We start from the raw sequence: 17,105 nt of genomic DNA, 5'->3' as shown, positions 1-17,105 counted from the left end.
TCAGGAGTCTAGGGGCCGGAGCGCCGTCCCGGGTCTGTAGGGGCCGGAGCGCCGTCCCGGGTCTGTAGGGGCCGGAGCGCCGTCCCGGGTCTGTAGGGGCCGGAGCGCCGTCCCGGGTCTGTAGGGGCCGGAGCGCCGTCCCGGGTCTGTAGGGGCCGGAGCGCCGTCCCGGGTCTGTAGGGCCGGAGCGATGTCCCGGGTCTGTAGGGCCGGAGCGATGTCCCTTTTCTCGTCTGTGAGTTTGGCAACTCATTATTTCTCCTCTTCCTCTTCCTCCTTTGGCTAAAGATTCGTCGATTTTATTGACTTTTTCAAAGAACCGGGTTTGGGTTTCATTGATTTTTCTCTGCTGGTTTTCGCTTTTCACTTTCACTTATTTTGGCTTTTTTTTTAATATTTCCTTCCTGCTGCTTTGCTTTGGGGTTAATTTGCTCTTATTTTGCAAGTTTTGATGTGGATCCAATCAGACAGAAACCACACTGTGATTTAAGCAGGGGGAGTTCAATATAAAGGAAGTAAAGCCTTATCGGCCAGTGCAGGGGAGACTATAAAAATGGAAAGAGAACTCTAGGGGCCCCTAGGGCTCAGGAGAGCAGGACAGACCTGGGGGGCAGGGGGCGGGGGGCCAGACCTCCCTGAGCAAGGTGGGGTTCTCCACTGGGTGGCAGAGAAGTTTGCTGGTTTTCTGGGCAAGAGCTGGTCCACGCCCCTGGGAAAGCAGGGCTGAAGCTAGGCAGGCCTGGGACGCGCGGCCTCTGCCCGGGGAGGGTGTGGGGAAGTCAGGGACGTGCAGCAGGGAGTGGGGGGAGCAGAGTCCAGGCGGCCGCGCAGGCTCCGGGGAAACCGGGAGCAGCCTGGCGCCCTTCTGCGTCCGACTTTCCCCACCGACCGCCCGGCAGCCTCAGCCACCCTGCCTGCATCATCACGGGCTGGACCCTCTCTCAAGGCAGAAAGCTGGGGACTCAGGACACTCAGGGGGGCAGAAAGAAAAGAGAAAATCTGAGCACTGTGATGATTACGATTTACTGAGCAGGCAAAGAAGTTCTATTACTTTTATTCAGGCAGAGAATATGCCTCTTTTTTTCCTTTTATACATTTATTTATGTATTTATTTTTGGCTGCATTGGATCTTCGTTGCTGCACGGGCTTCCTCTAGTTGCGGCGAGCGGGGGCCACTCTTCATTGCAGGGCGTGGGCTTCTCATTGCGGTGGCTTCTCTTGTTGCGGAGCACGGGCTCTAGAGCGCAGGCTCAGCAGCTGTGGCGCCCGGGCTTAGCTGCTCCGCGGCATGTGGGGCCTTTCCCGACCAGGGCTCAAACCCATGTCCCCTGCGTTGGCAGGCGGATTCCTAACCACTGCGCCACCAGGGAAGTCCCGAGAATGTACCTCTTGAGTCCTATGTAACATTTAGAAAGATTGACAATCTATTGAAACACAACAAAAAATATCAATATTTGTATTTGGACCATATTCTCAAACTGCAGTGTGATATAACTTCTAATTAATAAGCATTTTATAATTAGACTTTTGAAATATTCTCTTACGTAAGTCTTGAGTCAAAGAGGAAATAAAAATACTGCACTTAAATTGTATAATGATGAAGGGAATGTCATGTTTGATGATGGGATTCAGCTAAGACTTTGAGGGAAAACAAACTTCAGGATTAAATGTTTCCATTAGTGAACATAAAAGCCAAGAATTTAGGAAGACATGAAAACACAGCTAAAGGGAAAGCAGGAAGAAGGGATAAATGAAAAACAATTTATACTTTTTTAAAAAACGGATTATTAGTGACACGTGTAAACCCTCAAGCTGATTCTTGGAAGCCGTATCGACACCTGAAGGCAGGTATAGTGTGTGTTTAATAAGGCAGCCAGGTGGTTCTGATCGCGCCGAAGTTGGCAAATCACTGTGATAGTAAATCACTGTGATGGTGTCTTTTAAGGCAGGCACATTAGCCTGATTGAAAACCACTGATGAGTGACTGCACCGTTCCTGAAAAGTACGTGCTGTGTCCTTCAGGTGTTTGGGGACATCAGAAGGTAGATGCCCTCCAGGTGTGGTCCATGCGGCAGCAGCAGCATGTCGGGAATGCAGGTTCCCTCCGCCCACCCCGCCCCCACCTCCCGCCTCCCCCCGCCGCAGATGCTCTGAGTCAGGGGCTCTGGAGGCGGCGCCCAAGACTCTCCTTTAACAGCCTCCCCAGGAGATTCTGATTGAGATCCTGAGATCACTCCCCGCAAAGTACAGTAAGAAGCCAGGGCAAACCCGCAAATAAGGAGGGGAATTCTGGAAGCCTGCAGACAACACAGGAGCCTGTGTCTGAGAGGCTGCAGGTTCCCTGGGGCCGAACATGGCTCTGATACAGGTATTCTGTGCCCAGAGGGACAGGGCACCATGCCCAGGACACAGAGGGGAGTGGATCAGAGACCCCAGCCTAAGGCCAGCACACAGCAAGGGCTACACCCTCCACGAGCCTCAGCCAGGGAGGAAATCGTCTCAGCCTTGGTCCTGGGAAAGCTGGGGTATTTTTAAATCCCCCGGGAATCTGTGGCACTGGCCAGCCACGCTGTGGGTTTGGAACATGAATGTTATACTCTGCATGTTCCCCAAATGGCAAAGTAACGATTACCATTTGAAGTGCACCTGTAGTGCCCCAGGCACCTGCCTGAAGCAAACAGGAACACACCCCAAGCCAGGCCTCCTAGAATTTCCATGGTCAAGGTCAAACATATATGTATTTATATATTTATATAAAATACAAATATGATAATATGGTTCTATAAAATCACAAAACATACAAGAAAGAGATCACCCCAAATAACAAACAGAACTAGGTCCGCGAAGACTCAGCAAAAGCAGGAGATAAAAGAGACATGTTTAGTATGTTTAAAGACACAAAATAGGAACATGAAGACGTAATAAAGAATGTAAACATTAAGAAAACTATAAAATAGAACAAATATAATCATGGAAAAATTTTAGTCATTGGAAAGATTAAACAGGTCAACACAGCTGAACAGAGAATTAGAAAATGATGAACTAAAAGTAGACCCAAAGAGCAACACGCTGAATGCAGAGCAGTGGAAGGGCTGAACGTAGGGGAACACAGCTTGGGGGAGAACCAGGGCGCTGGAAGGTGAGTCGGGGAAGCCCCCGGGATGTCGCACAGAGAAAGGAGTGAACAAACAGCTCAGGAGACGCGGACGGTCAAGTGAGCAGCTCAGTCTAACTGTTGCTGCTAAAAGAAACACGGGGGAGGATGGGGAAGAGATGGCTGAGAACTTCCCAGAACTGATAGAAGATACCAATTCCAGAGCAGGGAAGCACAAGTGAACCCAGTGCAGGGCAAGGAGAAATCCACTCCAAGGTCCATCGCAGTGAAACTGCAGTAAACACCAAGACAGACCTTAAAAGAAGGCCACCTACACACTCCAGTGAACAGACTGCAGCCTGACTTCCTAACAGAAAGTAAAGGAGGAACAGCGAAAAGGAAAAGGAAACCAGCTTCCAAGTTTACAGGGAAAATAACTGGCAGAAAAGGTGTGTAACTGTGTATCCAACAAAATTATCTTTCAAAATTGAGGAAGAAGAATGGTTCCAAGAGGAGGTAGGTATGAGGTGCAGGAGGAACGTTAAGAAAATTGGGGATCTATAGATGCTTCTATAGACAAATACAGATACATCTAAGTTATAGATGAAGAGGCACAGCTAAACCAGCCATAGTGACCGGGTCTGCTTCGTAGGGTTAAAAAACCAAAACGACCTGACAGATGGACAGCACGTGAGCTGGTGGGGCAGTGATTCCAGTCAAAGCAGTCGGGTTCTCAGATAGCTTCTGGAGAAGGGTAAAAACGTTGATTAATTTTCTGTTTTGTTAAATTAGATGTGCATTTTCGAGAATAACCACCGAAAGAATACATATTAATAGGCAAACCAGTAGAGTTTTTTAGAAAAGGAGAGACAGGGAAACCTCTTAATTCAAAGAATGAAAAGAAAAGAAAAAACTACAGAAAAGAGTGACAAAAAGAAAGCATGAAATGAAATAAAATGGAACAAATCCATCAGAATATTCACGATAAATGTAATCTTCCAATCAGAAGACCTTTTGGACTAGACACACACACACACAATCTAGTTATAGACTGTTTAAAAGAGACACACCTAAGCGGGGGTGGGGGAGGGACAGACTGGGAGTTTGGGATTAGCAGATGTGCACTATCGTGTAGAGAATGGACCAACAACAAGGTCCTACTGTAGAGCACGGGGAACTATATTCAATATCCTGTGATAGACCATCATGGAAAAGAATATGAAAAAATGCATATATATGTATAACTGAAAAACTTTGTTGTACAGCAGGAATCAACAACATTGTAAATCAACTATACTTCAATAAAAATAAATAAGAGATACACCTAAAACTTTACTGCAAAGGTAGGTTGAAAGTAAAAGGAAGGAAATGAAGATTCTAATAAAAATGCGGAAAGCATTACCAGGGATAGAGAGTCACTGCATAGCGACAGAGGTTCCATGGGACAGAAGTGTAACCGGACGAGGCGCGCACCGAACCCAAGCTCGGCTCCTGGCTGCTTGAGAGGCCGAAGCTTGAGAGACACACGTTGGTGGAAAAGACACACGCTGGTTGCTTTATTTGGGAGGCCAGCAGCCCGGGACGACGGTGGGTGGCGTCCGAGAGCATCTCCCAGCTGCTGGGTGGGGGAGGGGCCTCAGGGCACAGGAGCGGCTCGCGCAGGATTCTCCGCGCAGGATTCTCCGCAGGCTTGGCGTCCAGGTGAAGTTTCGACAGTCGCCCATCTTCTGGTTTCAAGTGGTCTGGGGTCTCCGTGCTTGTGGTCGGCAGTTTTCACGTGGTGGGGTCTGCTTTCTGTAAAAACAACCTAGGGGGGCTTCCTGGGGGCGCAGCGGTTAGGAGCCCGCCTGCCAGTGCAGGGGACACGGGCTTGCGCCCTGGCCGGGGAAGATCCCATGTGACGCGGGGCAACTAAGCCCACGAGCCACAGCTACTGAGCCTGCGCTCTAGAGCCCGAGAACCACAACTACTGAGCCCGCGTGCCACAACTACTGAAGCCCGCACGCCCCTAGAGCCCGTGCTCCGCAACAAGAGAAGCCACCGCAATGAGAAGCCCCCGCACCGCAGCGAAGACCCAACGCAGCCATAAATAAATAAATAACTTTATATAAAAAATGAAATAGAAGCACCTTAGGGACGCAGGTCAGCCCTTTATCTGTATCTTTCAGGGAACTGGGAGCTCAGTGACCCTGTGTCACTGGTTTATAGTCTAGACTGTGGCCGGTTTCCCGGCCCAGCAGCTAGTCTTTGTTTTTACATCTTCATGTTTCCTAATCATTACCTGTCGGGCCAGCCTTTTGAGACTCAGGGAGGCCTGGGAGAGGAAAGCTTTTCTACAAACAAGAGGCAGGCGGAGGACATGGTTGGGGGTCTCTCCCGGGAAGGCTGTATAGGATCCTACTTGGTTTCAATCGCCCTTTTTTTTCTGATACTCCTCAGTCCTGAGGGGAACAGGTACACAACAAGAAAGGGAGTAGTTTTGGATGGAGAGGTTAATCATAAACTCAGCAGAGGAACTCAGTTTCAGGGGACTCGGTTTTAGAAGAACACAGTAGTTCTGAACTTGAAAATACCTATTAGCCTGACTTGTATTTTAGAAAGAAGACAAGTTACAGAACTACAAGAGGTAATTGACAAACCCACCAGCACGTTGTTGAGAGATTTTAATATGCCTCTCAGTAACAGACAGGACAAGCAGATAAAAGTCAGTAAGGATTTAGAAGGTTGGAACAACAAGAGTAACAAATTTGACCTACAAGATTTTGATAGAACTCTTCATGCAATAATTGGAGAATATACTTTCTTTTTAAGTGCACTCGGAACATTATAAAATTGACTCTGTTAGGTCATAAATCGAATCTCAGCAGACAGGACTGAAGCACAGAAGGAACATTCTCTGATCGTAGCAGAAGCAGAGGGGAAATCAAAACAGGGAAGCATCCCTGAAAATCTTCATCTGGAAACTTAAAAACATAGTTCTAATTCCTCATGGCTAAAAAAAAGTCTCATAATGGAAATTTTAAAATACTTAGGACTAAATAATGAAAATTATCAAAAGACAATAATGAATTTAATACTGTCTCTAATGTGGTACTTAAAGGGTGATTTATAATCATAAGTGCACATATTGGAAGGAAAAAAACCCTAAACATCAATGAATTAAGTATCTAAAAGTTAGCAAGCAATGTGAATTCCCTGGTGGTGCAGTGGTTAGGGCTCCGCGCTTTCACTGCCCCAGGCCGCGTTCAGTCGCTGGTTGGGGAACTAAGATCCCGCAAGTTGCGTGGCCAGGAAAAAAAAAAAGTTCCAAAGAGAATGGAAGAGAAATTTAAAAAAAAAATAAAAATTTAGTAGACTAGAAAATCAAGATGGAAAGGGGAGAAATGACAAAGATAAAGTTGTTTTTTTTAAAGACTAAATACAGCTGATAACGGTGTGCAAGACTGATCAACTTTTAAGAAGATGGAAAACGCCAATAAAGCTATTGGGACTGGGAAAGGGATGTTACTGCAGGTGACAGGAGAGATTTAAAAGTTAATAGGGGAATATTAGGACCGTCTTTTTGCCAATAAATTTTAAAATATAGATGAAACAGACAAGTTTCCAGGAAAATACAAATTACCAAAACAGATTCAAAAGCTTCCACCTGAACTATGCTATAATAACAACAAAAATTGAATCCGTATTTCAGAAATCTTTCCATAATATGAAAACTGGGCTCAGCCTTTTTATGGGTAAGTTCTAGCAAAACATTCAAGGCAGGGATGCAGGTCTGCAGAAACTTGTGCACTTAGAGGAATATAAATTGGCAAGGCTCTTCTGAAAAATAATTTCAAATTCTCTAGCCATGTTGATGATGTGATACCTTTGGCCAGCCATCCCACTCCTCGGTACAGACCTGAAAGGAACTCTTGCACGTGCTCCAGGAAGCATGGACTGGGGTGGGGTAGGGGTGCAGCATCACCGTCCACAAGAGGAAAGGCACTAGAAACACCTCAATTTCCATTAACAGCAGTGAATAAGCGCACTGTTGTATGTTCACACGGTGGACCACAACACACAAGTCAATGAAGTGCGGCCACACGTGTCAATACATGAACCTGTTTTTCTTAAGTTTGTCTGTTTTATCTCCAGTCCAGTACCACACACATGCACACGCACACGCATACTGCATCCACTTGAACTTGCCCGACACACTGCTTCCTTCTGAATGGCAGGGACAGAGCCGTACGTGGCAGTCCCCAAGCTGCTGGTTACATTAGTTAGATTTGGTCTTTCAGAAAGAAGACAGCTGAAGCCGAGCCCTTAGCCAGAGAAGTGAGAGCCCTAGAGCCACCAGCCACGGAAAGCTGACGCCCCACCCCCTTTCCAGGGACCACTCTTGAGACCCTCTCCCTCTGGGAGTGGAATTCCAAGAAATAATGAAGGAGCTGGTGGAGTTTCCCAGGACACTCCCCGTCCGATGAGAGGACGCTTTCCTGCCCTTTCTGGAAGCTGCTCTCCTCCCTTAAGGAGGTTTCCTGCAGTCTTGTAAAGTGTGTAACCGCTGAAATAAGCCTGGTTGGTTCCGTCCTCCTGTCTGAGTGAGGAACAGATACACTGACTATGATGGGTAGCCAAGGAAGGCATGACCTTGCTCAAAGGTCTCAGCCTGTCCCCGAAAGGAGAGGCAGTGGGAAGGGGTGGAGACAGGCAGTTGCTCATCTCAGGATCTCAGGGGAGGGAGTGGGGGTGACAGTTTACATGTACAGGGCGGAATGTTTTGCTGGGGTTTAAACTTCAACTAGGCTTATGCGTCCGAAGCACCTTCTTAGGCCGAAGGTCAGCCTGTCATGGCCAAATAACCTTGTCCCTGAACCGGTCGAGACCAGTGGCTGACCCCCCTCCGGCCGTTTCCCCATCGCCCACCTGCTCCGCTCCCTGCAGCTGCCGCAAAGTCAGCTCCTTGGCCTTGACTGCGGGTCAGAGGAGCCACAGGGAGCTCCCAGGGGCTCCAGCGCCCCCACAGCTCTCCCCTTCAGGTTTGCGAAGGCTTCTCCAAGACCCTTGCCCAGTGTTGGGCCCAGCTAGGCCCCCAGGATTGCCCTGCAGCCACCTCGTATCCTCCTCTTTCCTAACTTTCGTCGCCCGGGTCTGACTTCCACTAGACTCTAAATTCCATGAGTCTGTCCATTTCACTACTGGGTCCTTAGCTCTTGGCCCATAACAGGTGGTTAATAAACGTGTTCAGTGGATGAGTGCATCTAAGTCCTGAGTGGGCAGCAGAAGGGAGTCCAGAATACAGATGGGATCCAGGCTGGGGTCCCTGCTGACGCTGCCTCAGTGGCACTGGGAAGGGTGAATCCTGGCCCAGGGCCTTGCCCAAGGGTTGACCTAGGAGACTGCCCCCTCCGCCCCTTCCCTTGTTTTCATCACTGACGGAGGCATGGGCAGGGCATCTGAACACCTGGGCCCCGGTCCGGGTCTTCCGTCTCCAGATTGACCCCTGCCCTTGGGCAAGGCACTTAATCCCCATGGGTCACCACGCTTTTCTCACCTGTGAACTGAGAGGCCTGGCCCAGCTAACCTACAGGGTGCGTCAGGGCTCTGAAACCCTAGTCCATAATAAAAACCACAGGTGACCCCAGTCTAGTCCCCAAGCTCAAGGTTTTGAGTGATTTGGAAACAGAATGATGAATTAGACACTGGACATGGCACAAGTCAGGACAAAGTGGGGGACTTAAAGCTTATAATAGGTTGTAAATAAATAGCTGTTGAATGACGGAGTGTGTGAATGAATGAATGAATGAATGAATGGTGTAAGGAAGGCAAATGGGGAAGCAGAGTCAGGTTCCAGGCAGACTGGGATCAGAAAGGCAGCCTGTTTCCCAGCTCGCGGCCTAACAGTGGGGCTGCCTCTCTGCCATGAGCATTTAAGTCCTCATCCTCCCGTCCTGCTGCCCTCAACATCCTCCCTACAAGGTGGGACTAGACTGAGCTGAATCCCCTCCCCCAAGGCCCCTGGACCCCCTCTGCCTCTGAAGCCCCAGCAAGGGTCAGGGGGAGCTGCACCCTTCCTCTGAGCTGCCTGTAAAGGTGTGGCCAGGGGGCAGGGCTAGAGGATTCCTCTGGAACCTTCTTGAAGGGTTCAACTTGCAAGTCCCTCCCCTTTTCTCCTTCTGTCACCTCACTGAGGATAAGACGAAGCGTAGACTGAGAGGGGACCAGCTGGGGAGGTGGGATGCTGCGTGGCCACATCCTGGCCCACCCAAGAGCGGTGGAACCACAGAGCCGTCCGAGGATACCCTAGCGAGGCCCTGCAGCCTTATCCCGACTCCAGGGTCTCCTGAAAGGGTCTCGCCAGGGCCAGGCCAGGGTCCCGGGACTTAGCTCAGTGACCTGGAAGGACGAACAATACCAGCTTCAAGTGCGGGACTCACAGGCTTCTGGTCTCCCTGTCCTGGCCCTGCCCCCTCTGGTTTTTGGTTTAACGTCAGCCCTTCTGCACAGGGAGAAGAGACTCAGGGAAGAAGAGAAGGAGGAGATCGGGACTCCCCAACCCAGAGCCCCTTTAAGGCAGTAATTTATGCTAGACAAAGAGATCGCTGACTCTGCTGATGAAAAAACAAATGCAATGACCAAACAAATAAGACACATCGCAGTGCGTCAAGAAGGGCAGTGAGATCGGGAGGGAGGAAGACGAGTGGGGAGAGCGGGGCAGGCCCAGGCGGGGTCCTCCGGGCAGGCTGGCAACGCCTCTCTGGAGGGGGGCCAGCTGGCTTGGGGCTGCTCTCCTTGGGTTTCCTTCAAACATCATGACTAGCTTGAGCACCGCCGACCGTTTCCCCAGCATCATGTTCACAAAGTCTCAGTAGGAGATGGTGTCGCTGACAGCGCCCGCCACCTCCGAGATCATCTTCTTCATCTCCAGGTGGGTCTTGGGGACCCCACGCTTCTCCATCATCCTCTTTAAAGACATCAGATCAATCTCGCCCTCACTGTTCAGGTCAAACTCCAGGTACTTCTCTTTAAAGGCCGCAAGTTTTTCCGGCAGGTTCTCTTCATCACTGTGCTTCTGGTCACAGAGGAGCTCCCGGTTGATCTCGGCCGGCCTCCTCTCCTGCCGGGCTTTGAGCAAACAGCGCTTTCCCTGCTTGGAACCTGTTGCCGAGTGCGACCGACGTGGTGAGCACCGGGCTTCCGCCGGCCCGGGGCTTCGCGACCGCGGCAAAGGGACGAGGGGGAGGGGCGGGCGCCTGGTCCAAGCCGCGCGGCGTGTGGCGGCGGGATCAGTACATGAATCTCAAAATTGGGTTTAAAACATCAAGTTGCAGGGCTTCCCTGGGGGCACAGTGGTTAAGAATCGGCCTGGCAATGCAGGGGACGTGGGTTCGAGCCCTGGTCCAGGAAGATCCCACATGCCGCGGAGCCACTAAGCCCGTATGCGACTACTACTGAACGTGCGCTCTAGAGCCCGTGCACCACAACTACTGAGCCCGCACACCTAGAGCCCGTGCTCCGCAACAAGAGAAGCCACCGCGATGAGAAGCCCGCGTGCCGCAACAAAGACCCAACACAGCCAAAAGTAAACGAATAATTAATTTTAAAAAAACTTAAGTTGTAAAAGTATAGAGGTACTGTGACATCATTTTTATGTCTAAAAATAATTTTAAAATAACTACTGTATTTATGGATACACACATAAGTAGCACAACCATAAGGAGAGACAATTGTAATGATAGTAAAGATTAATTCAGACTCTAGTCACCTCTGGTGGCCAGTGGATGGGAGGAGGGAGTGGTTGCAGGAGCATCATAGGTTCTCAGGTGTTCGTTCTGTTATTAAACGTCATGGTTTACATACACACTTTTGTGTTATTGCGTGTGTATCAGATACTTTTCATTGAAAAAGGAAAAAGACATTGGAACTCGTCAGAGCCCAGTGAGGTGGCCGGTAAAAAACGTGTATCCTAATTCTGGCTCCAGAATTCCAACTGCTGAGTAAATAGTCCCAGTAACTTTATCCAACTACGGTTTATCTCTCACATTGATTACAGTGAACAGTTCCGGAGGGGATATCACATGCAGCCTCTGAGGTCGGTGTCCAGTAGCAGGGCAGGCCGATTAGGGTCTGAAGTCAAGCCTGAGTCACGACCTGAAACGAGGGAGAGTCGGGGGCTGATTTTCCTCCTTTGATTCCCATTTTGACCCCCGGGTGGGCCCGTCCCTGCACTTCGTGGCAGCACTGACGGGAAACCCCAGGGGAGATAGAGAGTCTGAAGACAAGGGGAAGGGGCCCCACAGAGCTGGAGGGGGTGGGAGAACTCCCAGAGGCGAGCGGGTTTCAGGAGGACACGCCCAGCGCCGTGTGTGACCGAGGCTCCCACAGAAGCGCATCAAAGACTTCCAGCCCTGAACCATCTGCCCAGTCCCAGCCCGTGTGCCGGATGGAGCCCAGCGATGTGGGAAAGGCGTTGGAGTGGAACCCGTAACGGACCACTGCCTGCAGAAGGAGAGCTGGACTGCGCCGTCTGGGCCTAACCAGGTCGGTCTGCTGGAGCCGCAGCGGCCGTGACAACGCAACACCCTCCGGAGTGTTAGCCAGGACCCAGGGTCTCCCAGCACAGTATGCAAGCGTCCAGCACACAATCCCAAATTCCTCGACTCGCAGAAGCAGCAGAACGAGGAAAGAGACACCAACAGATACCAAGCCCAAGACGACTCAGAAGGGAAGGATCAGTTAAAGGTTTTAAAGCAGCTCTTCTAACCGTCCATCGTGAGGATAAGGTGAATAATCTTGAGATGCCTGGAGACGTAGAAGTTCTCTGCAGAGAAGTAGAAACTAGAAAATATAACCGGAGGGAACGTTTATAATTGAAAGAACGCCATATCTGAAATTAAAAAAAAAATCACGGGATGGGCTCCGTAGCAGAATGGAGATGCAGGGGGAAGGGTTCAGGAAACCTGAGGGGGGTCAACAGAAATCATCGCTGTGCAGAACGGAAAACAGAAGTTTGGGGAGAAAGCATGATCTCGAGGATGAATGGGCAACACCACAGGGTCCAACGTTCCTCTCACGGAAGTCCCGAGAGGAGAGAGAAATTGGCATAGAAAATAATACTTGAGGAAATCATGGCCCAAACTTCCTAAATTTGGTGAAAAACTTACATTTAAAGAGCCTTGATCTATTCTTCATTCTCCAATAGACCCAGATGTCAAGCCTAAAACTATAAAACCTTTAGAAGAAAAGATAGGAGAGAATCTTTGTGACCTCAGAGTTAGGCAGAGTTTTTTGAGAAACTGATGAATTGGACTGAATCAAAGTTAAACACATTTGCTCTGTTCAGAGAATGAAAAGATAACTCACAGACGGGGAGAAAACATCTGGAAATCACATCTCTTAACAGCTTGTGTCCAGAATATATAAAGAACTCTCGAAACTCAACAATAAGAAAATAAACCAAATTTTAAAATGGGTTAGCGATCACAACATACATGTTTCCAAACAGGATATGCGGACGGCAAATAAAATGCGTGCGCAGGGAGCAAGTTAGCCCCCAGGGAGATGCCGGTTAAAATGGCAGTGAGGTGGCCCGACCTGCTGATCAAATGGTGACAGCAAAGCTGGCAGAACCAGGTGCCAGTGGGCGCTTAGAGCCGGGCAGCTCCTTGTCACCAGAGGGAATGCAAATGGCACCACGAACCGTTCTTAAACAGTTTCTTAAGCACACGAGGGCCTTAGAAGCTAGTCATCCCAGGGCTTCCTGGTGGCGCAGTGGTTGGGAGTCCGCCTGCCGATGCAGGGGACGCGGGTTCGTGCCCCGGTCCGGGAAGATCCCACGTGCCGCGGAGCGGCTGGGCCCGTGAGCCACGGCCGCTGAGCCTGCGCGTCCGGAGCCTGTGCTCCGCAACGGGAGAGGCCGCAACAGTGAGAGGCCCGCGTGCCGCAAAAAAAAAAAAAAAAAAAGCTAGTCATCCCATCAGAAATATCTACCCTAGAAAACCGAAAACTGGTGGTCACACAAAAATATGTACCTGAAATGTTAGTCTTCATTTTTAATTTTAATTTGTCAAAGTATAGTTGATTTACAATGTTGTGTTTATTTCTGCTGTATAGCCAAGCAATTCAGTTATACACACACACACGTACATATATATATTCTTTTTCATATGCTTTTCCATTATGGTTTATCCCAGAGTATTGAATACGGTTTCCCGTGCTATATAGTAGGACCTTGTCATTTATCCATTCTATATATAATGGTTTGCATCTGCTCATCCCAAACTCCCCATCCATCCCTCCCCCACCTCCCCTCCCCCTTGGCGGCCACAAGTCTGTTCTCTGTGAGTCTGTTTCTGTTTCATAGATAAGTTCATTTGTGTCGTAGTTTAGAGCCCACTTGTAAGTGACGTCATATGGTGTTTGTCTTTCTGTGTCTGGCTTCACTTAGGTATGATCATCTCTAGGTGCGTCCACGTTGCTGCACGTGGCCTTATTCCGTTCTTTTTTACGCCTGACACTCCATCGTGGATATGTACCACGTCTTCTTTATCCGTTCCCCTGTGGAGAGGGTTCATTCTTAATGCCCAAACCAGAAGACCCCCCACGTGTCTGTCCTTCAGCTGGTGGACAGGTGAGCGAGCCGGGGTGCGTCCACACAGTGGACCAGCGTCCTGAGCGCCAGAGGGGACACACCGATGCCACGGGCCCATCCCAGGCGCCTCGTGCTCCCTGGGGAAGCCTCCCCTGCCCTCCCCCAGCCTCCCTGGGCAGCGGTCGGCCCTCCTGCGGACGCTGGCTGCTCTGTGCGTCCATCACTGTGCTGGGAAGTGGGGCGCCAGGTGCAGCATGGGTTGCGGGAGGGGAGGCGTGCTCTGTGGAGGATTTAAAATCAATAACAAAGCTGATTAGGGTCCATCTGCCTTGTCACCAGGCACTGGCGATTCCAGCAGCACCCCTGACACCCACTCCTTCCCGGGAGAAGTTTTCTCGTTGGTCTAAGTTCTCAACACTTCTGCCATCACGGCTGAATTTCAATACTTATGTGTATGTTATGGGTTGAGTTGCTTCCCCCAAGATGTCGAAGTCCTACCTCACCGCCTGTGAATGTGCCGCATTGAGAAGTAGGGTCTTTGTAGATGCCACGAGTTAGGCTGAGGTCATTGGGGCGGCCCTAATCCTGTACGACCAGTGTTCTTATAGGAAGGGGACACTGACGGGGGAAGAAAGCCGTGGGCAGATGGTGGCAGAGACGGGGTGATGCACCTACCAGCCCAGGAGCCCCCGGGGTCGCCAGCAAACCACCAGCAGCACGGGGAGAGGCCCAGAGCAGACCCTCCCTCACGGCCTGGTGGGGAGCAGCCCTGCCGACACCTCCATCTCAGACATGACGCCTCCAGGAGAGAGCAGGGATGCGTTTCTGCTGCTTCAGCCCCCGGCGTGAGGTCCCCTGTTGCAGCAAACTCGCAGTCGGCACAGCCTCCTTCCTTAGTCTTTAATAGAAGCCGTCTTCTGCCCGAAGTCGATTCGGAAACTAGCTCCCTGGTCGCCCTTGGCCCCAGCACCCCAAAGGCCGAATTCACAGTGAGGTCGCGCCGGTTTGGATCCGTGGGGTCACGGTTCACGTCCTCCCCTGCGGGGTTATCTTTTCTCTGTTTAAACAGCAGGTTCAAAATAAACTCTAGAAGCACAGAGGCTGCTTTTGCATTGCCTCTGTAACCAATTACCACAAAACTAGTGGCTCAAAATAACAAATTTATCACAGGTCCCGTGGGAAGTCCGGACTGCGTCTCACCGGGCTGAGATCAAGGGGCGGCCGGGGTGTGCGTCCCAGCACCGGGGGGCTGCAGGAGAGAACCCGTTTCCCGGCCTTTCTGGCTTCTAGAGGCGCCCACGTTCTTGGCTGGTGGCCCCGGCCTCCACCTCGACGGCCAGCAGCGCGGCTGGGAGGGGCGTGGGTGTGGAACAGACCTTGGCGGGGTCTTCACAGGAGAGCCAGCATCCCCTTCCCCCAAAGGCAGGGGACGCCCCAGGGTGGCCCAGTAGTGACAAGGGACGGTTCCCCCAACCTTCCCCCCACAATGAGGACAGCTGTCCTCCCAGTCGGGCAGGGGCTCGGGCTCATCACCCCTGTGTATCCTGCCGCCCCTCGGGCCGGTCCGCCTTAGGCCTGTCCTTCGTGATGCCCGACTCACTGCTTTTCACGTGTAGGAGGAAAGCCTGGTCCCGCCGCCGACCAGCCGTGGCGGCGCCGTGCGCGCGTGTAGGAAAGGGCGTGTTGACTCCGGTCTTCTGAGCTGAGGCCGGCTTGGACACGCCAGTCGGGAGGCCCGTTTTGACCGGTCAGCGCCGGGGTCCTAGGTTATTAAAGGCCTTGGATTTCTCCTCCGCCCATCGCACAGGTTCTTGTGGAGTTTACCTGAGCCAATTCTTGTCACACTTGGAGAACAGCGCCTGGCACGTGGAAAGGGCTCAGTAAACGTTAGCTATTTTGTTGTTGGGTTTCTTGTGCAGGCAGCTGTCCCCAGACCCAATGCATGCTCACAGCTGGGGATTCCAGAGACGTGGAAACCCTTTTCCCAGCGTCCAGATGTCACATCTCGTGGAGGGACCAACAGGTCTTCCCTGTGCCATGTGAACCCATCACCGCGGCCGCGAGCTGGAGGCTTCTAACCGGCTGGTACTAGTTCCCATCGTCCATGCCTTTGGTGGGGACGATACCCCCAGGATCTCGCTCCCAGGAAAGGGGAGCTCTCAGACCAGAGGGAGGGCATGGAAATGATTGCTGGGCAGACCTCCCTCCCTCCCTCCCTCTCCATCCCTCCCTGTCTCTCTCTGTGTCTCTCTGTCTCTGTCTCTCTGTCTCTCTCTGTCTCTCTCTCTCTCCTCTCATTCTCTCTCTCTCTCTCTCTCTCTCTCACACACACACACACACACACACACACACACACACACACACACACACACACACACAGGTCTTTGACACCGGGGCATATGAAGAAGACTCTGCATAAGAGGAGAACTTTATGCTGTTGCCGCATCAGAAGACCTGATATTGTAAAGATGTAATTTTCCTCCAAGTTAGTCTATAAGTTTAAAGCAAATCCGTACAAAAGCCCAGCACGACGTCTGGAGTGTGATGTGGCGACTCTGTCGTTCATCTGGAAGAGCGTATGTGTGAGAACAGTCAAGGAAAACGTGAAAGCATGAAAGGATAATGAGGGGGCCCTGCCCTGTGTGATATGACCGTGCGCCCCCGCTAACTAAAACAGCATGAGTCTGGAGAGGAACAGACAGACCGATCTACGGGGAGCTCAGGATCCAGGAACAGATGCAAGGGCAGGCGAGCATTTAGTGCTCGGTGTGGGTGGCATTTCTAGGCAGCGGCTCCAGGGTGGAATCCTCAATAATATTGTTGAACCGGTCAACCACTTGGAAGAAGTTTTCTGAGATCCTGCTTCATGTGCCAGACCAAGATAAACTCCAAAGTCTTAAAGATAAATTACAAACTAAAGGAACGTATGGGACTGTGTTAACAGGAGGAGCGGGCTAGGATTCGCGGCGTCGTAGAAACAGCACCCGCCTTCTGTGCAGCGCGGTGTCTCCAGCTCCGTTCGCGCTGTCCTGGGACCGACCCCGCCACCCGGCTCCTCTGTGTGCAACAGCGTTTGGGTCTCTGTGACATCACAGTTTGTCCCTTCATCTATTGAGGGATGTTTGGGGTGTTTCCACTTTGGGCTGCTGTGAATATTCTTGTAAAAATAATGGAATCTATAAAGAAAAAGCTTGATGTATTTTGCTAAGTAAGCCTTCAAAACTTAAGTCAGAATAAACCTACACACGTGGTCACGTAAAGTGGTGCAGTTTTGGGTGGGTGGGTAGGGCTGATGCTGTAGGTGCCCTACCCAGATCCCCCTGGTCCCTCCTGTCTACCTGTCTGTGTCACAGCCACTGCAGGGGGTGGTGCTAAATCCCACACCTGTGACCTCTGGAGGATTGCCCCGGGACCCTGGGGCTGCTGGGACTTACACTC

General features: G+C 51.0%; 1 pseudogene across 1 annotated transcript in view; it reads right to left on the bottom strand.

The window, feature by feature from the left end:
* The window catches only part of LOC309972925 (allograft inflammatory factor 1-like), a 29,682-nt pseudogene continuing 12,577 nt past the window's right edge, over positions 1–17,105 (bottom strand). The window contains exons 2-3 of the transcript in view: positions 9,729–10,329; positions 1–201 (exon numbers count right to left, since the gene is read on the bottom strand). The product of the transcript in view is annotated as an allograft inflammatory factor 1-like (transcript). The remainder of the gene's footprint in view (positions 202–9,728; positions 10,330–17,105) is intronic.

Source organism: Leucopleurus acutus, assembly GCF_964270905.1.
Source record: "Leucopleurus acutus genome assembly, chromosome: 16".
Lineage (NCBI taxonomy): Eukaryota > Metazoa > Chordata > Mammalia > Artiodactyla > Delphinidae > Leucopleurus > Leucopleurus acutus.
This window is presented reverse-complemented; position numbering and strand designations above follow the sequence as displayed.